General features: G+C 39.3%; 1 long non-coding RNA gene and 1 pseudogene across 2 annotated transcripts in view; one reads left to right on the top strand and one right to left on the bottom strand.

Moving 5' to 3' along the window:
- The window catches only part of LOC146472517 (uncharacterized), a 43,230-nt gene extending 24,437 nt beyond the window's left edge, over positions 1-18,793 (top strand). The window contains exon 5 of the long non-coding RNA XR_014866548.1: positions 17,860-18,793. This is a non-coding gene — a long non-coding RNA (uncharacterized LOC146472517). The remainder of the gene's footprint in view (positions 1-17,859) is intronic.
- LOC146472518 (uncharacterized) lies at positions 4,291-17,866 on the bottom strand (annotated as a pseudogene). Its single transcript, XR_014866543.1, has 2 exons — positions 7,767-17,866; positions 4,291-5,433 (listed from the first exon to the last, which is right to left on the bottom strand). The product of XR_014866543.1 is annotated as an uncharacterized LOC146472518 (transcript).
- Positions 18,794-26,079: the final 7,286 nt, after the last annotated feature.

Below are 26,079 nucleotides of genomic sequence, written 5' to 3'. Positions count from 1 at the left end.
TTGAATATGTCCTTGCTACTTTCTTCTAAAATTACATCTTGGCAAACTTTCCTTTTGGCATACAGCCTGCTTGTGGTGTTGCCCTTAACCCTTTCCTGTCCAAGGGTGCCACATACTGGGAACCCCCCCTCCTGTCCAAGGGAAATTGACCTTACTAAGCCAAACTAACATCATTCCACGTTTTATTTAATATCTCGTAAACTAGGGATTTCTAGCGAAGACATTACAGAAAAACATTGCTCTGAAGGTAATGGGCTTTTGATGATATACAAATCTTGACCTTTCCGGAAAACGCTGCTGAACTACTCAGCTACAAATTAGAACAGAACAAAGACTTGAATATTGACTTCATGTTGTCTTTGTGATTAACAACTGCAAAAGCAAGAAACAACTTAATTCCACTAATAATGCTCATTCTACTCTCCAAAAGAGAAAAACTACGGACTAAATGCATGTTGCATGTTATTTTTAAGATTTTCAAAGGCAAGACATTTTCTTAAATGACAGAAATTAGCAAAGTGCAATTTCAAACTTCGCACCACTGTTCAAGCAAGATCCTCTGCGGTATGATTACGAAAGCAGTCTAAGCAAATGTGTTTGCCGCAAAGTTCGCAAGCCATTCAACACCAAGTAGTTTTCTTCTGCTTTAGGCAATGCTTGCAGCGTCGTTTGGTGTAGGAAATTGGCCAGTGCCCGCCTTCAATTCGCCCAGAACTCACTGACAATCTTCGTGATGAAAAATCGCCGATCAAATATCGGACCAATTTCAGCCGAAAAGCGAGCTGAGTTCTGTTTATGATTCTGAGATAATCTCTCCAAAATGTGGGCATTGACGATAGAAACATCCACGACAGCGCCACCATTTCTTTGATTTTCTTCCCGTCATGTAGTATCCCCGAAGTTGATAATTAAGATCAACACCGTCCATGTTGTTGTTATAAGATTTAACAACGGGAACGCTTGGCACTCGTCTTTCCACACGGTCAGGATCACCTTCTCTGTTCCCAGGAATAGCGATTCTCCTTGTCAAAGACGTTTCACTAGTTGCGTAGTTGGCGCAATCTCCCGTGGAATGCCTTGCCGATTTGAATGGACAGTTCCAAAAACATAAATTTGGTCGCTCAGCATAAGAAAAGAAGTTGTCAATAAAGGCATGGCGGTTTGTGCCAACCACAGGCCAAGTTAAGGCGTGGACAACACGGTATCCAAGTCCTTGTTTGGGATTTGCATGTCTCTCCTTCCCTGTGTAAACTCTCTGGTTACAAACATAGCCATTCGAAGTGTCAGCACATTCCCAAACTTTAATGCCTCTTTTTACTGGCTTTAGCGGCATGTACTGTTTTATTCTGACTACTTTTAAAGGGAATCATCGCCTCGTTGACGGAAAGATTTTTGTTGTTTTATTTTCATTTATTTATTTTATTTAATTCAATATTTATCCAGGGGCATCCAATTTAGCAGAGCTAGTTTAAATGGAGCCCTGACACAGCACAAGACAAAACACAAAACATTGAAACAAAAAAAAAGCAAATAAAAAACTAGACAAATAATTAAATTATATATGCAGCATGTACCGTTGTTGGGCCATGTTGGCCCGTATTTGCTTGGTATCGATGAAACAACAGAATCAAATAGCGGCCCCACTTTTGTCATGGTTGGCATCACCATGTGGTAATTCTCTTTTCTTGTTGTTCACATGAAGATAGTGAGAAACCCTCTTAAAACGATTTCTTGAAAATACCTTTTAGATCCTCGGAATGCCAAGGAGAGGATTCTTCGTCCAGTATGAATGGACTTCTGGCAGTTGTTTGATTTGAAACATTATGTTAACTGCGAAGAATGCACGGATTTCATCCGCGTGCATCTCATTCCATCATTTGCCGAGCATAGCAGTTGGTTTCTTCAGCAATTCTGTTGAAATTCTCTTCTTTAAACATCACTTTAAAGACATCAAGGGCAGATTTGCTGGTGACATCGGTGACTGGACCAGTATTTTCAACAAAGGAATTCACTACGACTGGGTCAAAATTTGCGTTCCACTCCACAAAGCTCTCTTCTTCAGTTTCCGAGTCGGTAAGCTCAAGATTCGAAAGGTCTTCAGTATTTACAGTTGACACAGATATATGTGACTCACTATCTGAGTTATTTCTGCTGGATTCGAGTGGTTGACCGAATCCCAAAAACTCTTCTTCCTTGCTATCCGAATCAAAGAGCGCCGCCATTTTGAAGGAATTGCGCTCACTTTCAACTTACGATATCATCAAAAATTTGTATGAACCCTACCCCTGAATGTAGACTCAAATGAAAGTAAAATTGTATTCCTATTGGTTGAAATACAAAAGAGACCTGGAACAGCAAAGGAAGAACGTTTTTAATTGGTTGAAAAGCAGTGAGGTAAACGTGCCATATGGCACTCTTGGGCTTTTGAGGGGTGGTACAGGGGAGTGCCATATGGCACTCTTGGGCTGGAAAGGGTTAAGGATACTTTCCTGATCCATTATCACTTTACTTAGGCTTATTTAATTAAAATAAACATATTTTCTTAAGGACTTTCTTGCCCTTGTTTTTTTTTTGGTCTTTTCTCCAAATGCAAGTGAAGTAAAGGCTTTCTGAGCTACTCTGTTCTCATTTTATCCCTAGCGCTTTACTACTTTCAACTTTCAACCCCTCGGAGGTGTCAGATTTCTGTTCGTCCAGGGTTTTAATTAATTCCTGGCCTTTTCAGTTGCATGCTTTTTGGACATGCAATTCTTGAAGCCATTGCCCACAATTGGAATCAATGCCGCTTCTGGCGCTGGTTTTTGTGTGCCATTAGTTTTCTTTGGCAGTATTTACAGACTCTTTCCCTTGTTTGTTTCTTTATCTTCTCCCTTTTTTTCTTCAGCTCTGTCCATGCTATGTCTCTTTGTTTTTTTCACCCTCTTTTTTTTTTTGCCAAAGTTGTACAGAAAATACACTGTATGGGAATAGAAAAGCCTTCTATAAGGGATTCTAAATTGTCCAAAATATAAAATTAATTTAACATAGTGGTAAATGAAATGAATCTACCATAAGAATGGTGTTTAATTTTGAATAAAGAAAGGTTTAACTTCCCGATAAATATCAGTCAAATATAAGGAATGCGGCTGTACTCTCACTGCAGGGCCATGAATCATGGAAAATGGCCTGCACTTGTAATGATTTGTCTTCTAGAATGTCTTTATTTGGTCGCTGAAAGTTGTAGCTTCCTGCCAGGAATGTTTTGGCGAAGGCTTCCATCGCTGTATCCACTTTGTTGTCTGTATGTGTGGGCAAGGTTTGCCTGAAAATATGTGTTGGATGGTGCTCTTTCTGAAATGTAGATGTCATGCCCTGCTCCAAGTGTAAGCCCATTAAACACACATCTGACTATAATTTTGTCAGTTTGCAAGAGAGACCAAAGAGCTGCCTTTATTGTGTAATTGATGAATGAGACATGTCTCAGCCTGGAGTACAGAAGTCTTTTTCTGGATAATAAAATGGAAAATAAATAGTTCTTTTATTTTGTGTAGTTAGCTCTGCTTGCTACATTGCAGCATGCACTACTGGGCTTTCAGTGGTGTAAGAAATATTGTAACTGTTATATTTCATTCTTGTAACATGTATTGCATGAGCAAATCAGTTTCTCATTAAAATTAAATCTACTAGTTGATAAATGTTTCAACAGTAGTATTGAGACTAGTTTTGGGAGTGCATGGCATAAGTTTCATGTCCTCTTCACTTCTGCAGGGAACACAATGTTTGATGTGGGTCCCTGTGGTGCAGGTATCTGAGAAACATCCATTGCCTGATTTAACTTTGAGGCAAAAACTTGAAGATATATATGAGCAAGAAGACCCCCCAAGTAAACGTTCATAGGGTTCTCAATATGCAATGCAACAACGTAAATCAGGTACCAAATCAATGCTCACACCAAATGTGACCTATGTGTAGTATGGAGGCAGTGGTAAAGTGATTTGGAGAGTCCCTCTTGGTAACGAATAGCTGTGGGCTCTCTTAAAATGTTTAAAGACTAGCAGTAATCAAAGATTAAATTTAATTTCTGAAGTTTTGCATTGTTGAAGCAGACACTCTATTTTAGGTGGCTGGTAAAGTTATTGTAAGTTATATTATTGACAAGAGCAGAACATAGTGAACGAAAGTCTACAATAAAATACATTCTTTATTTGCTCTGTGTTTGCAAGTCATAATTATAATTATTTTCTAAACTGCGTACCAAAAATAACTTATTTATGCTCTAAACTCTGTAATCAAACATCAAACACAAGCAAATACACAATAATGAATTTATTGTTGTATTGGAGAAATAGGTCGAGCAGTGCCATCAAATACGAACCGCCTAACGACCTTTACAAAAAACCAAATAGAAGAAAAAACACAAAAAGAATATAATGTAAACAAGCTGTAACAAAAACTGCTTAAATCACACGCCAATATGCAAAGGAACGATAAGACGCAACTCAACTTTATCGTGAACATAGCCATCTTTAGCTGAATCAGACTTCCACCTCCCGTGAACTTTAAAAAGCCTGTCCGGGAGATCCAGATTAGCCACGGAAGTAGCCCCTCCGGACCTAAAGCTGTGATTGCTAAACTTATGGGGGTCTAAGCCGATGGCTTCTAGCTTCTCCTTCAGAATTTCCCCCGCTCTGCTGGCGGTGAGAGGCTTAGAGGACAAAACATTGGTCTTCAAATTCTTGTCACATTGTAAGGATCTGAAAATATAACTGTGAGAAGATGACGGAATCCTGGCAGCTTCCAAGTACTTTATGAGATATAAATAAGGACAAATAACATTCCCAGTCTTAGCGATATAGACCAAGGAACCCTCTCTATACCTGTCAGTCTTGCTGACTTCAACGAGAATCCTATGATAACGATCTTCGGTTACAATATTAGGTCTCCTAATGCTAAGAAGCTCTGAAATGCGGAAAAACCCAGCATAAGCAAGTAAACACATACAGACAAACCTGATGTCAAGTAAGTTACTACTTTCCCCATATTGCCGGTAAATTAGACCAAGGATCTCCGGGGTAATGGGCTCTGCTTTACTAACAGGTTTGCAAGGAACGCGACGTGAAGCCTCAACAATAGACTTAACAATAAAACCGTCACATGGATTACGATTATCAAAACCAGCTAATTTGTGCACCCAGTTAATAGCGTAGAAGACGTTTTGAATAGTGGAGCTACCTAAAGAACTCTCAAGTAAATAATGCAAATACAACGAAACTGTAACTGAAGTAGCTGGGAGAAAAGAAAATTCCCCAGAGCTAAGCAGACACCACGCCTTAAATTTACAAAATGATTGACGATAATTGATAACAGTGTTATCAGCTCTAGAATTAAAGACAGTGAGCCAAAACTTCTCACACAGTTAAACGCCATACGTCTGGCTGGCAGCTGCTTTAACATCTGAAGCAAAATTAGAAAAAATAAGAGAGTAAGAAAAATTAAAAAACATGTAACATAATAACAGAAACATAATATTGGGTCCAAGTGGTCCCACAAGCAGCAAAAAAAAAAAAAAAAAAAAAAAAAAAAAAATTGCCAACAAAAAAAGGCCCAAGTGGCAAAATAAGGTTGGGTCCAAGTGGTCCCACAAGCAGCAAAAACATTGCCAAACAAAAAGGCCCAAGTGGCAAAATAAGGTTGGGTCCAAGTGGTCCCAGCGTTATGAAAAAAGACCAAGTGGTCAACGAAAAATAGGGGGATCCAAGTGCATCCCACAACACTAAAAGCCATGTGGAATGAGCATAACAAATTCTACAAAATAAGGCCTCTCTAGGAAAACCTCAAAAACAGAACCCCTGAACAGAAATTTTGTGATCCAAAGAGGGCATTCTTATAATTACCCAAAACGAAAACATCGGTACCCATAGGGATCTCAAAAAAATCAGAGAAAATGGGAGACATGCCCTCATCTGTAAAAATCAGTGGCCAAAATGGAGCGGAAGGCCAATGTGGAACAACAAGTGTAGCACAACCGCCAAGTGCGACAATGTGATTGATGACCCGGGGAATGAGAAAAATAGGTGGAACAAGCCAATTATTTTCCCCCGCCCAAGAAACAGAAAAGGCATCAACCGCCTCTGTTCCAGGGCACCAAAACCTGCTGTTGAAGCGGGGTAACTGGGTATTTTCGTGATTTGCAAAACGTTCTACTGAGTGAGGACCCCATTTCTCCTCAGCTAAAAGGAAATAGTCCCTGTTTACCCGCTAATCATCATAATCCACCATTCTACTAAGAAAATCAGCTCTGTCATTAGCCGATCTCGGGATCCATTCAACTTCCAATGTGATGCAATTTTGCAAGCACATACTAAAAATGCGCAAAGCTAGATGTTGCAAATCTTCCGTCATGCTACCCACTTCGACAATTCTAGAAACACTCTGATTATCAGTATACCACTTGATAGTGTGCCCTTTGACTAAGGGCAAAAAAGATTCTAAACCGAGTGAAACAGCCTTTAACTCCCTGTAAGAAGAGCTCTTCTGAGCTTCCTTGACGCTCCACGTCTCGTGGGCAAAGGTGTTATGAAAATCTAAGGCGTAACTGGCACAACCCGTAGAACTTGCATCTGAATAACATACACGGGTATATTGAGGCTTTACAGACAGAAGGCACCTGCTGTTAAGGAAAGGAATATTCTCTTTCTAAAAAACTAAGTTCGTTAAGAGTTGAACCCGACAAAGAAATCTTCCCATCCCACGTAGGACTTCTCAAAATATCAAAATGGGAATACCTTGTCATGATACGAGTAATATTACCAAAAACGAAAACTCATTGAGATAATCTTACCAACAAACTGGGCCAATTTCCTAGCGGTACTGAAAGGATACTGGGAACGAATTGAATCAATTACTAGTACAACACTGAGAATTCTTTCGGAAGGTATAGTGATGGTATGAATGGATAAATCAATACAATAACCCAACCACACTAAGCAAGAAGTTGGCTGCCAAATGGATTTACTGTCATTGTGAAGGAAACCGGAGAGCTGAAGCGAAGTCCTAACAAATGCTGAAGCAGCTTCACAACAAGCAAAATCACGGGCAGAACCGAGCCCATCGTCAAGATAAACTGTAGTTCTTATAGCGTGACTTCTCCAATACCTAACAAGAACACGGGTAACCTTAGTAAAAATGTATGGGGCAGAAGATAACCCAAAAGGGAGAACCGTAAACACAAAAAACTTCCTTACCCCATTAACAACCCAGGAAAAACCTAAGAAAGTTTGATGTTCATGCAAAATATCAATATGGTGGTAGCCAGATTTAAGATCAAATTTAAACATGAAATGATCGAAAGGAAGATAAACAGAGGCATTTCTAATGTACTCAAATTTAAATTCTCCTTCCAGATGTGTTTATTCACATGTCTGAGGTCAGGATTAACCTCTTTTTACTGCAACTCTGTATGGAAACAGACAAAGGGTTCACAACATGAGGAGGGGTAGATACCTGAACAACTGAACCTGACAGAAGAAGCTCCTGAATAGCCTCTAAAACGAAATCAGAGTGCGCAAGGGCTGAATGGTTATTGTCAAAAAATGCAATCTGGGGAACTGTAATAAAAGGAATGGTATAACCCTTGTCAATGACCTGGAGAATGAAATCATTTGCGCCTAAAGTATGCAACCAAAAACTAAAATTAGATCTGAGCCTACCCTTGACTGCTTGAACACTAGTAGGTGAATTCTCAAATTCATAACACTCTTCAATAACAGAACACACGTCTGAAATACCTTCCAGAGTATCATTAACCGCGTTATGAACAGAAATCGCATCACTGCTGCCCAGAAGAGGCACTCTCTTTGCTTTGATAACTTTGCCGTTGTTTGTAGGTCGATCCGGCGCCGGCTGTAAAGTATGCGTTTGGGCAGTTTGCTCGCCAATGGCCTGTCTTTCCGCAGGCGAAGCAGATGTCGTAACGAGATTTATCGAAGGCGATCTTTGACGCTTGAGGACGAAAATTGTTGAAATTTCGCGGAGTAATGGAAGAAACAGTAGAAGAAAAGCCAGATGAGGGCCCCGGGCGCTGAACAACCTATAAAAAATGAAGGAAAAAAGGCTGAAACTAAGTGACGATCGATTGAAGGCACTGAAAAGACCTAAAGTGAGAGCAGAACATGTGGAGAGACAATTTATACAAACCCAAACAATAGGCATGATGAACACGCCTCAATGCGGTACGCATAATTACATAATCTCCATTCCGACGCAACGAGCATAAATACATACAAAGACACAACATATTACATGTTAAGGAAACATTCATGAACTGTTTATCAAATTCCATTTTGTCAATGTAAACTTTACAGGTTTTGTGCACCGTTTATGGTGCTTACAGAGACTTTCAAGACATCACAACTGATACAGTACAGTTGTATGTTTAAATGTGGACGCGATCAATATCAATAACTTCATGAGGCTGGGTGTCAAAGCTGAAATAACTTAAGGAGCTCAGTGTTGAATATTGTGTGTCAACTGCTTCATCTTGATGCTGTTTTAGTTATTTGCTCTGTATTTGCAAGTCAAAATTATAAACAAGAAACACAACATATTACATGTAATGGAAACATGCATGAACTGTTATAAACTTGACAGTTTTCTTTGCACCGTTTATGGTGCCTATAAAGACTATGAAGAAAGGTTGTACTGTTTTCTAAGTTAATAAAACTGATCCTGTACAGGTGTATGTTTAAATTAGGACGGGATCAATATCAATAACTTTATTAGACTGTGTGTCAAAGCTTAACCTAAGGAGCTCAGTGTTGAATATTGTGTGTCAACTGGTTCGTCTTGATGCTGTTTTAGTTATTTGCTCTGTATTTGCAAGTCAAAATTATGAGCAGGAGCACAACATATTACATGTAATGGAAACATGCATGAACTGTTTAAAGAAAGTCCATTTTTGAACGTAAATAAACTTAACAGTTTTCTTTGCACCGTTTATGGTGCCTATAAAGACTTTGAAGAAAGGTTGTATTGTTTTCTGTGTTAATAAACTGATACAGTACAGTTGTATGTTTAAATGTGGATGGGATCAATGTCAATAACTTTATGAGACTGTGTGTCAAAGCTGAACTTAAAGAGCGCAGTGTTGAGTATTGCCACCTCCGCTTCATCTTCTGATGCTGTTTCGGTTATCACAGATTGTAAACAGCTTCTGCACCATCTGCTGACCATAGATGTTAAGGTTGATCTTTAGTCGTGAGTTATCTTCAGTGTGAACAACAATTTTGAAGCTCCATTGCACACTGCAAGCACTTAATTTCTGTCATCTTACCTCTTTCACAATAGGCAAGCTTGCCTTTGATGGTGACTTTCTTCGCACAGCTGCGAAATTTTTTAACAACATAACAAAATAACGTACCGACCAAACAGCAATAAAGCTTGAACCTTCCAACACGTCCGACAAACAGCGAAGCACGAGGCAGAATGCTTTGCGCAACCAAATTGTGACGTCATTCAAAATGCCGCCGAAAAGGTGAACCATGGAACGAAAAAACACGGGTCAGCTTTTGCTTGCGTGCACAGGGAACCGATGCGATAACAGGCAATCCAGAAGATTAGGAAGCGTTCTTCCTTCGTTGAATGCAATAAAATTTGTAAGGCATGAGAATGTATTTAAGTCTTTAGGAATATAATTATCCATCTTCTTTTATGTACCATTATGATTGGTGTGCAGTGTATATTCCTAGTTTAACAACTGCATTGCTTAGTGGAGGTTGCGTCCCTGGAATGTCTAAGGGCTTCTACTATTGGCAGCCAGCCCCTAGACTGAATAATGCTGCCATGGCTGGCACAACGCTTCAACCCCGCTATGGGCACCCATGCCAAGCGGAAGGGGCAACAAATACTCAGGACTGTATATATAATTTTCTTCACTTCATTGGGCTCTGTTCGTTGTTTGTTCTGTTCACTCTTATTTTTTAACCGTTCTATCTTAACATTACAATGCACACTAGTTAAATAATCATTGGACATAAAATGCCTTCTCTATGTAAGTCTGCCTGCAAACCTAAGGTGACATGAGTTGACTATTGTTTCTTTGTGGTAACACATGCATATGCTAATTTCCTTAGGGTGGGCTACAATAGCTATTGGTTATTACCAAACATAATCCGATTACAATCTTCTCAAAACCACTGATGATTGATAACTGATCCCTGTCTAAAAGCTGAGTCATATGTATGGAAAGTGGTCTTAATTTATAATGATTTGTTTTCTTCAATGTCTCTAGTTTGTCACTGAAAGTTAAAGCTTCCTGCCAGGAATGTTTTGGCGAAGTCTTCCATTGCTGTATCCACTTTGTGGGCTGTATGTGTAGCCAAGATTTGCGTGTGAATTTGTTTTGGATGGTGCTTTCTGAAATGTATGACATGTCCCGTTCAGATTATATCTGACTATAATAATTCTAAGCATTATCTTTGGTAACTTAGAAGAACCTTTTTGTTGAAAAGTTGTTCAGGCATTATTTTTTTCACCCTCTTGACTAGTAAATGGTTTGACTGATTTATATCTTTCTTATAATCAGGGTAACATGGTAGTTAATGCATGCCTCCAGTAACATCTGTCCTCCTGTAACCTCTTATGTAGTGAAATGTACTTGTTAGAAAAATTTTGAGGCCCAGCGAGAAGAACACAACATCATGTCTTTTAAACATGTTCTACACATTTAAAAATGTTCCATAAGACTGTAAAAACACGGCAGTCAGGAAAATAACTTAATATTAAAAATGTCTAAATTGCGAGAGTCCACCATATAAAGACTTAAGGCCCAGGTTGCTTAAAAAGGGGTTAGCTTATCCTGTTTAAACATTTAAATACTTCAAATGAAGTGAACTCGGAAAGTTCTTTAACATGTTATCTTACGTGCAGGAAATCTCCCAAGTAAATGTTCATGTATTGTTTGATATGCAATGCAACAAAGTAAATCAGGTACCAAAACAATGCTTACACCAAGTGTGACCTATGTGTAGTGTGAAGGCAGCAGTTGAGTGGCCTGGAAAGTCCCTCTGGGTAAGTTTGAACCATTGTGGACTTGAACTCTGCTGTGGGCCGGTTACAATGTGTCGGACATACTTAAGAAACCTCAAAATTGGAATCAACTCAGCAAAGGCATAAAATCAGGGCAATGTGATGTAAATACAAAAAGGTTTCATTCGTCTTTCTCGCATGTTTTGTCACTTTCACCCCATGTTTGAAGAACTGGAATCTGCTGGAAATGTGCTCCATATTTTATTTACCATACAGGACTTGAGTAAGGACAAGGTCTGGCATCCATGCCAGTTTCCGACATTTTACCAACATCCATGTCATACAAATTTCATTCATTCGAGCGTTTTTCATCAGATAAAGCCTCCGAACTGCTGACGTCACAAATGCTATTGTTGTAACTAGAAGAGAACTTTTCACAGTTAATGTGATTTTAAAAGGTGGTCTGGCTTGAAGTGTCGCTACTATTTCAATCCGTTTGGTGATTGCCTCTTTTCATTTGTCTGTCAAAAGTTATTTTAGCTGTTCTGTTTTCCAGTGATTGGAGTTAAGCCATTAAAATTTCAATCAACAAGATAAAAGCTGGAACTGACACAGAGATATTTAAATATAAACAATGCTCCTTCACTGTCATTACAGGGCCATAAATCATGGCAAATATCCTTCACTTGTCTAAAATGTGACTAGTCTTGCCAGTTTTTGATTCATCCTGATGGCAGTTATTGCATGAGCAAATCAGTTAACTTTAACTTACATTTTGTTTTTGCTGAGAAATCCGCACAGATGTTGTTTCCTCAAAATGTCACATCTTTGTCACTGAAACTTGTATCTTCTGCAAAAACTTACCTTAGTCACGTTCATCTCCACTTTGGAAAGAGACCGCCCCGAAACAACCATGAAACTGCAATTGCCGCCCACAGTTATGGCTGAATCTAAAACTAAATCCTTTATTTTGTCGAGGTCACTGCGACAAAAACCAGCTTCGCGTCAGGAATGATTGGCTATATCCACTTGGTGGAGTGTATATGTTGTCAAGGTCTGCGTGAGAATTTGTGTTGGATGGTGCGTTGTTGGATATGTAGAGGTCGTGTCCATCTCAGAATCTAAGCCCATAAATGCACATCAGACTGTAGTATTTTTAATTCTTCCTGATCGTATATTTTGCTGAGTAAATCAGTTTCTCATTAATGTTTACCTACTACTTTTTGTTGGGAATTCTGCACATACGATTTCTCCTCTAAATGTCACTTCTTTGTCACTGAAACTTGTAACCTCCTGTCAGTAATGATTGTGGAAAGTCTTATAATGCTGTATCTGCTTGGCGGGCTGTATGTGTGACCAAGGTCTGCCTGTGAATTTGTGTTAGATGGTGGTGTGTTGGAAATGTGAAGGTCATTTCTTGATCAGACTGTACAGTTTGTGCCCTATACTTATTTATATTCGCATAAGAATGTTGTGTTGTAGGTTTGCTAGAGAGACCAAAGGTTTGCTTTTATTCTTGAATTGATAATTGTGTGATGTCTTGCTTTGTACAAGCCTCCTTGCTCCAGGAGGATGAGATCATTTCGTCCTTTGCACATCTCTTACAGTTACTTTGTTGTGAGCTTGGGTTACTGGGTACTGTGTTGTGTAAGGAATGTTAGCTCTTCTACAGTTCATCTTCATTACATATATTGCTTGAGTAGATCACCTTCTCAGTAAATTTTTACCAACTCCTTTAAAAGAAGTCCTTAGGGACAATTTCTGCTTTAAAATGGCCGTGCCTTGTCCCTGAAACTTGTAACATCCTGTCAGGAATGATATGGGGAGGTCTTCTATTGCTCTATCCCCTCGGGGGCTGTATGTGTGTCCAAGGTTTGCGTGTGAATTTGTGTTGGATGGTGCTTTGTTGGAAATGAATGTCGTGCCCATTAAATGCACATAAGAATGTAGTGTTGCAAGGTTCCGAGAGACACCAAAGGTTTGGTTTTGTTCTTTAATTAACTACAGGGTGATATCTCAGTTTCTACTAACCTTTTTACTCTAGGAGGATAATAGATCATTATTATTTCCTTTGCACATCTCTCTGTTACTTTGTCCTGAGCTTGGGTTACTCGGTACTCTGTTGTGTAGGGAATGTTATTGTTATCTTGTTCACATATATTGCATGCGTAAATCAGTTTCCTATTAACATTTACCTACTCCGCTTTATTTAGAAATCCATACAGTGAATTTCTTCTCTAAAATGTCTCTTCTTTGTCACTGAAACTTTGTAACTTCCTATCAGTAATGATTAAGGGAAGTCTTCTATTGCCGTATCCCCTCAGTGGGCTGTACGTGTGTCCAAGGTCTGTGTATGAATTTGTATTTGATGGTGCTCTGTTGGAAATGTGAAGATCATGTCCTGCTCCAACTGTATGCCCATTAACTGCACATAAGAATGTAGTGTTGCAAGTTTCTGAGGCATCAAAGGTTTGCTTTTTTTCTTAAATTGATGATTGGGGGATATCTCAGTTTGGACTAGCCTCTTTCCTCTAGGCGGGTAATAGATCTTTTTGTCCTCTGCACTGTTATTTTGTCCTGAGCTTGGGTTACTGGATACTCACTGATGTTGGGAATATTATTAACTCTTCTACATTTCATCCTGGTTGCATATATCTCATGAGTAAATCAGTTTTTCATCAATTTTCACCTACTACTTTTTTGTTGAGAAATCCGCACAGACCAATGAATGACCAATAATGATGGGCTGTATCCACTCGGACATTATGGGTTGCCGAGGGCTACATGAAAATTTGTGGTGGATGGTTCTCTGTTGGATACGTGAAGTTCGTGTGCATCTACACATGTAAGCCTATAAATGCACATGAGACTATAGTTTACCTACTACATTTTTGTTGAGAATTCCGCAGAGATGATTTCTCCTCTAGATGTCACTTCTTTGTCACTGAAACTTTTAACTTCCTGTCAGTAATGCTTGGGGGAAGTCTTCTATTGCTGTATCCGCTTGGTGGGCTGTATGTGTGACCAAGGTCTGCTGAGAATTTGTGTTGGATGAGAATACAGTATACGTTGGATAGTGCTCTGTTGGATATGTAAATGTCGTGCCCATCTCCGAGTCTAACCCATAAATATACATCTGACTATAGTGTGTCCAATTTTTGGGAGTGACACTGCTTTTATTGTTTTATGAACAGTTCAATAGTAAAGCTATGATCTAAAAATGGAGTTACATAACATGAGTTAAATACTGAAATAAAAGATTTGTAACTTACAACTTACTGTTGTTTGTAACTTACTGTTGCATTTGTTGTTCCATATTGGAAACCATTTGTAATACGAGAAAACAGAGGTAGGTAGAACAAATATAAGTGGAAATAAAATGACAAATTGTGAAGTAAAATGCCTAAGTTTAAACATAATTGTCTACTTACTCAATTGTTTTATATTTTAACCAAATGTATACGCTTAACAATAAACTGTAGTTGCTTTCCTACGTTGCTAAGACTGTTGTTAAAATTTGGTAAAAGATCTTGAAAAACACAACTTATAGATGTCCAGGTAATGCCCATGTTCATATGAACTGGTCGATAGTAAAACTATAATCTAAAGTGAACTTTTTTTTACGATGTATGATATTTCATTGTAGTTGATGGAAAATGTTCCAATCTAATTTCGTCCTCTGGAGAATCAAGTGTTACATCAGTCGATAACTGCTGCATCATCGTTTTCAGCACTGGGGTGAATACTTTCAGCCAGATGAGTTTGTAGTTTTGGTCATCGTGTACTGTAATACGGATTGAGGCGTTCAGTGAACAGGAAGATGCTGGTTGTCACTATTCGTGACATTTCATGAGGTTGATATAAGTTGAGGTTTGGTCAGTGATCTGTTTGTTGGATTTGGTGCAGGACAGCCAGGTCTTGCTGTCTGCAAGGCAAATTTTGTCAATCAGGCTGCTAAATAATTCTGTTGGAGAAGGATAGTGGCCATCAGCAATTATGATTCGACTGGCGGAGGTAGTTGTCAGATACTTAGTGGAATTGTAGTGCTTTACGTGAACACTTTGATTGGTGCGTTGGTGGTTGGTGACTTCTTGTATCACGTTGCCTCAAAGTGTAAGGGGAAAAATACCAGTGTTACTGTTGATCGAACAGCGACTTAGCATAGGGATTTGTAAGCCATTGTCTGGAGAACTTGTTGAATGGAATCTTTGCAGAGACAAAGTTCCTTTTACTGAGGTCAGCTGATTTTCCTTCAGACTTAGAACGTCCTCAATATGATGAAGTGTTGTTCACTGGATGATGATGTTTCATCATATTCTTAGAGATGTCGTTATTGCTCGCTTTTACAATACATGATCTTTTGTTAACAATGCTGTTGTTCTCGGAGTGGTCTTGGACACTTCTCTTTTGTCACGCTGAACAATGTTACTGGCTCTCTAGACCCTTCATACTCTTTGAGCAGCTTTTGTTTGGTGGTGTCGTAACAAACACCTCGTCTTGAGTTGTCATTGACTTGCAATGAGAACTTGAAGTAAGGGAAGGATCTAGTTCTGCCCTTTTTTGTTGGCGATACTTTGAACATAACCCTTAAATCTTAGATGGTTCATGTCAAAACTACAGTAGTGACTGATTGCACAAGGGGTAATATGTGTTTGTGTTCATGAGGCGAGTTTTTACAGCATGGTCTTTTATAGGGAAAAGAAAGATCGAAGTGCCCCTCATAAGACGGAAGGAAAATTTCATTGCGGGGAAGTTAGCCTTAAAAATTTCCCAACCATAGTTTTTCGTGATGCCCCTTAAAAAAATAGATTAGCTAATATAGGAGCAAGCGGAGAACCCATGGCCACGCCATCAATTTGGTCCTAGAAATGAGTCTGGGCAGTAGCTACAGTAGAGGCTTCTAACTTCAGGTTTACTTAATGAAAGGTTGGGATTACCCTCAGAAATGAAATTGACAACTAGTCAATGCACTCCTCAAGCGTTATGTTGGTAAAAAGAATTTTTACATCAAAAGAAACCATAAATTTACCGAACATAGATAAAAGCTGGTAGCCCTGTACAAAAGTGTAGTAGGCAGTGGCGGTTTCGTAGAAGGCAGTATACAAGGGCACAGTCGATATTTGATTCACGTTTCTTTAATCACAGCTCCGAACAGACTACAAAAAATACACAGTAATTTGGTAATTTAAAGCTATCGAGACACGACACTAATGGTTTAAGACTAAATGTCAATCCAATTTCTTGAACGAGCAATCCATGATTGATGTGTGCGGTAATCGTAAACAGTAGGCAAAACTAAAGATATCAAATCGTACAAACTTTTCGTTACAGACAAATATCCTGAATGAGTGCATCCGACCAATTCATTGACAAGTGAGTGAGGTTGATTAAGAGCGATCTACCCTCTTATTTTATTTTCCTGTCTGTGTGTCTGTGTTTAAAGTGAAAGTAGCATGTTGACTGGTTATCCAGTGCATGTACAGATTCATGTACAGGCGATAGTGACCACAGCATCCAGGTACTTGATCTTGAATGTTGCTGGCATGTGACTCACTATCTGCTCTTTTGATGGCCATTAAACTAAAGATTCCAATGACAAGATCATGCCAATTTAAGTGTGTCATTCATAAATGAGTAACTCTGTTGTATTTTGTTTCCTGAGGGTTTACTTTGTTGTTTTGGGCATTTACTTTGGCAGCCGAAATCTGGCAAATAAGTTTGTTTTTACTTGGTTGAGTAAAAGCGAAGCAAATTCAAGAGACAGGAACAATAACCCAATTAAGTGGCCTTGAGCCTGCGAGCATATTATTTTGTTCTTGATCTGTGAAGGAACTCCAAAGAATCACTGTGGACCTTTGATGGTTTTAAGTTCTCCTCAAAGTAGTTCAAACAGGGCTCGAAATTAACTTTTTTGCTCAGGAGCCAGCTGGCGACTAAGAGAAAAATTTGGTCGCCAGATCATAAATTTTGGTCGCCAACTTATTTTATATGTAGCTTACATAAAAAACATGATTTTTAATGTTACTTTGTATGCAAGGAAAGTCATAATTAAATACAGTGTAGCTAGAAAGAAAAAGCACAAGAAAGACCTCTAAAACTACTGTTGTGTTCGGCTTTTATATGTCTCTGGTTCGGTGATCGTGTTTTTTTCTGTTATTTGAAATGGAGCAAGGCACAGAACATTCTAAGTCCGTGGTTTCCACAGCAAGTTAAACATAGGTGCTTTATCCTTGTTTTTTTACCTCCTCAAAACGTACTTCTTTATTCTCCTACAGCCCGTGTCCTCACTGCCGATAAACACAATACTTCAATATGCATGCTCGACCTACATCCCTACACAACCACATTGCTTGTACCAGTCTCCGACCGGGATGAATTAAAAAGAGCGACTCACACGATTTCAGTGGCCTCTAAATTCAGAGACTCTTGGTTTTTTAAAGCAGTACTGACTCGATATTTGACCCCGTAAACCCAAAGAAACCGGAAATAACACAGATTCAGGAATCTCCATGAGCTCAGCAGTCCGTTTTAATGCCTCATGAGTCACGTTTTTAAATACTCGTCATTGACACAAGTTCACAAGAAGACGTAAAGCTGTACTTCGTGATTCATCTCCACATAGACTCAGTGACGTGGAGTTGTATAAACAATTTCCATTTCCTTTTGCTTGAACTGCAATGCCATGTCCAGGTTGATTATCGATTTCCTGAATCAAACTAGTTACGAGGACGTCCTTCGGTAATTTGGCTAGAAAATCTACGTTTTCAGCATTCACTACTGACGATGGATTTAAATTTTTTATTAACCTTCCGGCAAATAAATTTTTGTTGTTGTTGTTCTGTACCTCTAATGCAGGCTGAAGTGCGTCTGGTCGGCTTCTCTCTGACTGCCACTTTCTCGTCTTTCGATGGTACTCAACATCCAGAGTTTGAGGGTTTGGCAGGCCTGAGCTGTACATCTCTGAAACCACGATGTTTGCATCTGTGCGGGACACGGTGATGCTTGGAACGAGACCAAGTAACTGCACAGCAGTCTTCTGAGTATTACCAAATCTAGAACAATTCAAAATATAACCACTGATCAGAATTTGCGTATTTGTACTCTGTTGTACTTTGTGTAGTGTGACTGTTATAACTGGAGAAGAGTAAAGGAACAGCTATGTAATCTGATCACTTTAAATGGAAACCTGTCCTGAAGGTAAACAACGTATCTAAAATGTCATGAGACCTGATTAAAACATATCCAAATCAAACCTCCACTGCCTGTACCTGTTTGGGTCACTTTTTCGGTCTCTGTAAAACAAAATAAAAAAAGTGTTGACAAGTGCCAAATTGATAGCTTGTAGTATTTTTTGTTATGGAAAATGTTCTTACCAGCATCGCTAGAGCAACAAATCCTCTTTGCACTACTCGAGCTCTCATTCAAACTGCTAGAAGAATTAGATGATTGGTCAAAAGACTCATTATCTTCGCTGGTCTCCGATCTAGGGAAGAAAATTTAGAAGGTAAACTTATGATATTTCAGTTTTCAATCAATTCGTGAAACAACTCGAGAAATCAGCACTGTCTGCTTGCTAGAATTAAGCGTACTCGTGTAATAGACTAATCTATTAATGCTTACCTTGCTGATGACGGTCCAAAAACCCGGTGAATTTGTGGTTGCTTTGTCCTCTTTGACATATTAAGTCGTGAGTTGACGTTGAGGAACTTTTAAGTAAATTTTCTCTTTAAGATACTCCCGGCGCAATCTTTGACTCATTGGGAGAACGATCCATTCCACAACCCTGATTTCCAAAGAACGGCGTGGTTTTACGCAATGCCGGAATTGGAATGATTGGCAGATTTGGCATAAACTGTCAATTTTGGCAGGACGTGTAAGCGTTAATAAGCAGTAATTTTATAGCTCAAGCAGACGTACTAGAGGCCTTTTGCAACTAGGCACAAATTTGTCGTTTTTATTGCTGTTTTTGCGTACAACTCAAAGAAATATCATTTTCAAAAGATATATTTATTAGCTGAGTTGGTTCACTTTTTTAACCACGCGTTTTTTACACGTTTTTACGTTAAGTTTAGGGGGTTCGACCGAACCACCCAAACCACCCCCAGATCCGCCCCAGATATTAGCAGACTCACAGTAAGTTATATATTGGGTCTCCATAAGTCCAGTAGCAGTGAAACCATTTATCATGCTAACCAGAAACAGGGAACACTTGTTTACTGACTGCATGTTGGTTGATATTGATTCAAAAGTGGGTAATATTAATTTCAACTGCTATCTGAGTAATTACCTCAGGTTGACGGTAAACTTTCCTGAAATAACAGAACTAGAATACCATCATAGCCAATGTCCAGCAGTATAGCTCAGGCTGATACGAACTGCATGTCCATGCCGCAAGAAAGCAAATGATTCCATTCAAAAATAAACCCACAGAGAGGACAAAAGTTGCCGCGTAGCGTCCGTGGATGCAGTGAAATAATCCTCATCAAGTTTACCTCTGGTGCGTATATCAAAGCAACCCGTTACATCGTCCCGATGACACAAAATGTACAGTAAAGGGTATGATCCACACAAATCGGTTTGCGAAGCAGCATGGCACGTGAGATGGGAAGAGGGGGGGGGGGGGGGGGTTGAACAAGCGAGATTTAAACAAAGAGGAATGACTTTCACTCACCATTCCGTTTTTGTTCAGACTATTTAAATCAAAATCATGTTTCCCATCAGCACTCGACTTGCTATCTAAAGACCTTCCTTCACTGGCTGAATTTTAGTGTTCAACTGTTCGAGTCGCTCATCCATTCCAGGTTCGACTGCAAGCTTTAATGTGTATCTGATTTGTGGCGCTTGTACAACTATTTTGGCTTTCTTGGAAGGTAAATCAGCCATGACAAAGTAAAATGACTTCTTAAAGGTCAGTCAAGATGTTGCCTTTGGCTAAAGCTGAAGAGCTGTGCGTGTGTAAAGAAGAGTTCACTTGTTTTTTTAGCTCTGCTTGAATGATCAATAGCATTGTTCGTTTTATTTGCACCCATTCCCTCCCTTAATCTAATTTTTGTGTCTGTGTCTGTTTTCTTGTAAGATTTCAATTTCGATGTTCTTGCCAATGCCGCCTTGCCACCTAACAATGGCAGCCCAAGTGCACTGATGTGCCTCTGCCTCAGATAGAATTTATGTTAACTATTTGAATACACTAGGGGTGTCACTATGTAACAACACTAATTATTGCCCATTCCAAGGTTGCGCGGGAGATTGGGTCAAGTTAGGTGTCGCAAAACGTCATGGGGCTGTTTTGGGGTCGCCATTTGCTTGAATTCTTCATTGCCTTGTGTTTTGGTAGATGTGGTCAGATGTAAAATGGGTAAATTTAGCTGTTGCATTCCAGGATGCACAAATAACTGGAGGAACTCGCCAGAAAAAAAGTTTCCCACTTTGCCAAGTGATGCTAAAGTCAGGCGTTTGTATGAAAAACTCATACGGAACGAGAATTTGAAGCTAAATGCACAACACACGAGGATTTGTGGAGATCATTTTCCTGATGGAGAAAGAATCTGCAGAAAACAATTACATAGGTCATACTACAATATGCAAAGATATATATGGAAATATACGTTACAATCATAGTAACGGAATCATAAATGGCATGGAAGACATCATCTGTAACGTTAATTAGTACAACAAATTAATGCCAGCCACGTTCTTAATTATTTTAAAATCTTCCTCACACAATAACAAAGGATAATGCTTGATTAATTCGTGATGGCCACGTGAACATGCAAGGTAATACGAGTCATACATATCAAATGTATAGAGGTCACCAGCATGATACAGACAATCACAAAAATACATACATTCGTGTTTACGAGCAATGTAGGATTCTTCGCAGGGCTCGAAATAACGGCCGGTCAAAGGACAATGTCCGGACTGATTTGGGAGTTGACCGGTCAACCTTTCGTCTTGCCGGTCATGTTGACCGGTCACATTTGATCGTTTTGAAAATGAAATAAATTAAAATTTCCATGCTTTTCAGTTAATTCAGTTGTAGCAAGTCGCTGTGTATTGTCATTTGCGGAACTTTATCTGAAATCCTGGGTGCATGAAATGCAACAAGAACCGTTGTTTACAATCTGGGCATTGAAAACAGACATCGTGGTTCACGCACTTTCGGTCACAAAGTTAAAAATGATTTATTTTCTAATTCACTTTTATTAGTTGATTTTCAAGGTTTGCATTCCTCCCTGCATATAAAGTAATTCCTCAGCCCAGAATAAATATAATCAAAGTACAAAAGCAAAGGAACTATACTTTGTAAAACCAAAAGTTATTCCAATCTTCGCAAGTTTATCTGTGTGTTTATCTTTGGCGTGCGTAATATAAACATAAAAGGTTATAGAATGATAAACATCCGTGAACCTGAATCAACGTACAAACATTTTAACGTTTGCCAGATATTATTGGCCTATAGAGATAACGCAAAATGAAGAACATTCAAGGAAAAACTGGTTGTGATTGTCATGGAACGTGTTGCAGAAAAAAATATATATATCGTACAGTACGTCACGTCACGGGAACCGGCGCAGCAGGCATGTGATCATATGTTGATAATCGCCAACTTCTTTGATTCTATCCTGGGTATTGTAATGTTCCCGAGTGATGTAATCAAAGTCTTCTTGAATTCAAAGTTACAATGGAACTAGAATGTACATCTACCTAACCAAGGTGCCTACAAGGCAAGTTTCAAGTTAATGTGTTTGACCTGCTGATTGAGGTTGGGCTTTTCCCATTCTATGTACATAGATTCTTTATCCTGAACTTGAAATTAAGTAGCTGAAAAATCTAAAAAAGAAATTAAAAAAAACCATGACATAAAGTCGGCCATTGAAAAATTATTTCCGAAATTATAGTTCTAGTGGGTTGAGAGCTCCGATAAAACACACTATTATGATATGAAAAAACGTTCCTATGATAACAGCATGTTTCATCGGAGCTCTCAACCACTCATCCATCCACGAAACTGACATCTGAAGTCAGTTGTTTGTGTGCCACTTGGCACCAGTGACCATGCTTGCTGGTGGTCTGTAGGATCCTACTCTGCTACTCCCAAAGGCATGCCATCTCCTCAGGGACATTTTCTTTCGTTGACCCTTTGAACGTGGTAGTGAGGTCTGCACCATCCTCCTTGCAAACTTGTATTTGCTTGACGATTAAATTAGTCCCACCAATAGTATTCCCTCAACTTACTCATGTTTCTGCGCTTGCATTTCTCTAACTTGATTTGCTAAAGCAACTCCTCCCCTGAAAGATTAATGGAATCCATCTTTGACATGTGTAGAGTAAAACTGTTACACTCATGGAAAACACAATATTTGCCCAGGATTGTCCATTTATTACGACAATGTTCTTACTTTTTTACCACAACAGAAGGTTGTTGTTACTGTTGAAGGGGACAGTAATGTATGTGCGAGAATGGTAGCGAAATTCTAATTAAAATTTCTTCTTCTGTTGGCACACTACCTTCTTCATGCTGTGTCAATTTTTATTTTGTCATATGCAAAATAGTGGTTTACAAATTGGACTTAATTTCTCCATGTGGATACCATTCAATTATAATGTTTTTGGCCATAGTGTTAACTACTGGGCATACCACTACTTGTTTTTTGCCCCTACCCTTTAAGGTAATGATTATTGTTATCATTATCATTCTTCTTCTAACTCTTCTTATTATGATGATTTTCTGTTGGCATATCCTGGAAATTTACTGCGCCCCTTTATAAAATAAGGACTGTGTGTGTTCAAGATTTCCTTTTTCCAGAAAATGATTTGTACTGGTTCTTGTTATAGTTCTGAATATGGAAGTTGCATAACTTAAAGTAATTCTGAAGATAACTAGGCACATCACTTTAACCCTCATACTACCAACATATTTTACATATGAATCATACCAACTGGGGTCCAGTTTGACCCCATTACAAAATATGGCAGAATACAAACTTAATATCGTTGTTATGGCATTTATCTTTGCTCAGACATGTTTTATTATTCAGTTAACAAACAACCTGGCACATTGATGTACTAATAACCCATCTTTTTTCCTTTTCTTCACACAACATACAGTCCTTTTTTTTTTCTTTCAATCATGCTCAGTTACTATATTCAATGGTTTTTTAGAAAACTAATGTTAATTATACTTCCATTTACGAATGCAAATGTTAAAATTGTTCCTTGAAATTAAAGGGAGCGTTTTACGTGCTAATTAGGCAAAACATGCTTAGAAAACGTAGCAGATTTATGCAAATCGTACCAGCTGGGGTCTAGTCAGACCCCAGCCTTTATTACGGTTATTGACTATAAAAAACAACTGTGGTATACAATGCACATCAAAGGGCTGCATAGAAGTTCTAACAACAACATCATAAACTTTTACAGCAGAAACTGCAAATTCCTGTTGGAAAAAATATAAAAGAAATAAAATTGTTTAATATTCTGAATGGATATTCCGTTTTCATTCTTATGGGATGTAACCAAACAGTGCCTGTAACATCATGGGACGTCTTAGATCTAGAAGCATTCATCACAAAGCACTTGTTGAACACTGTGAGCTGAACATAGTGGGTGCTTGCACCTATCGCATGTCAACCAAACCTTCTTATCAAATCCTCGAGGGCAGAGGTGACATCTCTTTCTCTTTGCCACACTCGTGTGACCTTGAGCTTGCTGGACAGGCAGGGGAAGATCAACTCCAACCACCTTCATGGCATTCCTGATCGGTGCCTGCAATGTGGGTGTAAGTGCTCTGCGTCTCATATGTGGCATGACAAGCTGATTTGCTAGCTCTGAAAGGAAGAGGCGTCTCCTGCGTTTACCTTCGGAAATTTTCCATTGAGTAAAGTTGCCTAACCAGACAATAAATGCTGCTACAGCCCCAACGTCAACGATATTTGCGAATAGTGCTACAGGCTAACGGTTGACTTTCCTTCTACTTGTGTATATCGTTGCCAGGTGATCCAGATTATCTACTCCACTTTTGGCTGAGTTGTAGTAGAGGATAATGTCTGGTTTCTGGGTGTCACCATCTACTTGGTCAACATGATGCATTGTCGACAGCACCAACACAGCCTGCTTCTCCTTTGGTACACATGAAACCAACGTGAGCTGGTCACTGAAACCAAACAGGGAACTCTGAACCTGTCTGGTACTGTTAGCTTTCATTGAATCTGGGATGTGTGGCTTGTTGGAACGGATTGTGCCCACAAAGGTCAAGCCATCCTTCAGAAGATCTTCTGCAAGAGGGATAGAGGTGAAAAAATTGTCTGCTGTGACATTCTTTCCACTTCTACGCCATGGTTCTACAAGCTGTTTGACAACACGAGCTCCCTGCCCAACTTCTCTCTGCTGGCCAGGTTGCCTTTCCAGATAAACATCACCTTTTAATGGTTAACAGGTCTGTGAATCACAGCACCACCAAATTTTAATTCCATATTTAGCTGGCTTTGATGGAATATACTGGCGAAATCCGCATCTGCCTCTAAAGGCCACAAGTTGTTCATCTACACAAAGATCTGGACCAGGAATGTAGAACTTTAGAAGTTCTGCTTGAAATAGATTCCAAAAGTCCCTAAATGGTGCGAGTTTGTCATCAGCTTCTCTTTCTAGCTGAGTTGCACGATTATCAAACCTTAAGTACTTGAGAATACTTGTAAATCTATTCCTAGACATGGTTGCAGTGAACATTGGTCTCCCTTCATTCTCTGACCATAACGAGGACACAGATTCGTCATTTGATTTGTGCAACCCGGTATAAAGACAAAGCCCAACGAAGGCCTTAATCTCAGTCGAGTCAACTTCTGGCCAATCTCTTTGATTCTCAGGGTTATCTTCATTCCATTGCCTGACCCTGCGTCTAGCCTCACGATTAGTTTCTAGAGCAATGAGATCAACCATAGTTGGGGTGATAAAAAAACCAAAGGCTTCCTCGACTGAGTTGCATTTAGCAGCATCTGTTATTCCTGGAGGTGTCCTTATTATGTCTTGCATGCAACGTCGACCTCCATTTTGTGGGGTAGTCTTCCAAACGGTTCCATTCTTGGCAATAAGTACATCCTGAGCGATATCTTCCTCTCCCCCAGCAACCCTAACTGGCTGCCCTCGTCCTCTAGCTTGGCCACGATTTCGACCTCTACCACGACCTCTTCTAGGCTCATTTGGAGGTTCAGAAGGAGTGACAACCTGGTCTGTTTCATTCCTGTCGTGTGGTACTGTAGGAGCTGACTCAGTATCACTGTGGTCTGAAGGCTTTGACAAATGGTCACTTTCTGTATCGGAACTGTCCGAAACTTCAAATTCAGATTCATCTGACTGCCCTTCTAGAACTGCACGGCGAGTTTCCTCTGTATTGTAATACAAAATTCTACCTTTTGCTGCCAAGGGAAACAAAAGGAGTCTGATGTGAACAAAGCAATCCTACATCGAATAGACTTCTTCCTTGTTAGCACCTTACGTATATTACATTGAATTGTCCAGTACCTCACTTAGTACCCTGGAACTTTCCTCTTGCTTCGCTGGGGTCAATTTGAACCCCAATAAGAAAATAAGCACCAATTTTACACAGTCCTTTAGATTTTAAAAGTAACATTTGCATTTGAAGCAACTGACACAAAGAGACAAACTCATGAAATCTGACAAAAATTGTCCAGGCATACGAGATTTGGTGAATGTTTATAATCAATGGGGGTCGCTTTGGACCCCACCTGGTAGGATGAGGGTTAAGTACATGTCCTAACAAGAGAAACGACCAGGCCAGACCAGATTTTGAAGTGATGGGCTTTTCGTCCTTCCACGTAACTGCCAGAAGCTCTCCTTTCTGTCTGAAAAGAGCAGCACCATGGTCGAAGTTCTTCACAACAGGGAGTTTGTGATCCATGATATCTTTGGGGAGATCTTTCCGATTTGGACGCTGTATTCCACAGGCATAAACAAGGCGTTCTTTCAAAGTCAAGTAAAGGTCAGGGCTTGTGTAAAAATTGTCAGTAAAAGCTCTGTATCCTTTGCCTTCAAGAGGTCTCATTAGCCGAAGAACATCAT

Source organism: Pavona decussata, unplaced genomic scaffold, assembly GCF_977016875.1.
Source record: "Pavona decussata unplaced genomic scaffold, jaPavDecu1.1 SCAFFOLD_98, whole genome shotgun sequence".
NCBI lineage: Eukaryota > Metazoa > Cnidaria > Anthozoa > Scleractinia > Agariciidae > Pavona > Pavona decussata.
The sequence above is the reverse complement of the archived record's forward strand: the minus strand, read 5'-3'. Positions and strand labels throughout refer to the sequence as shown.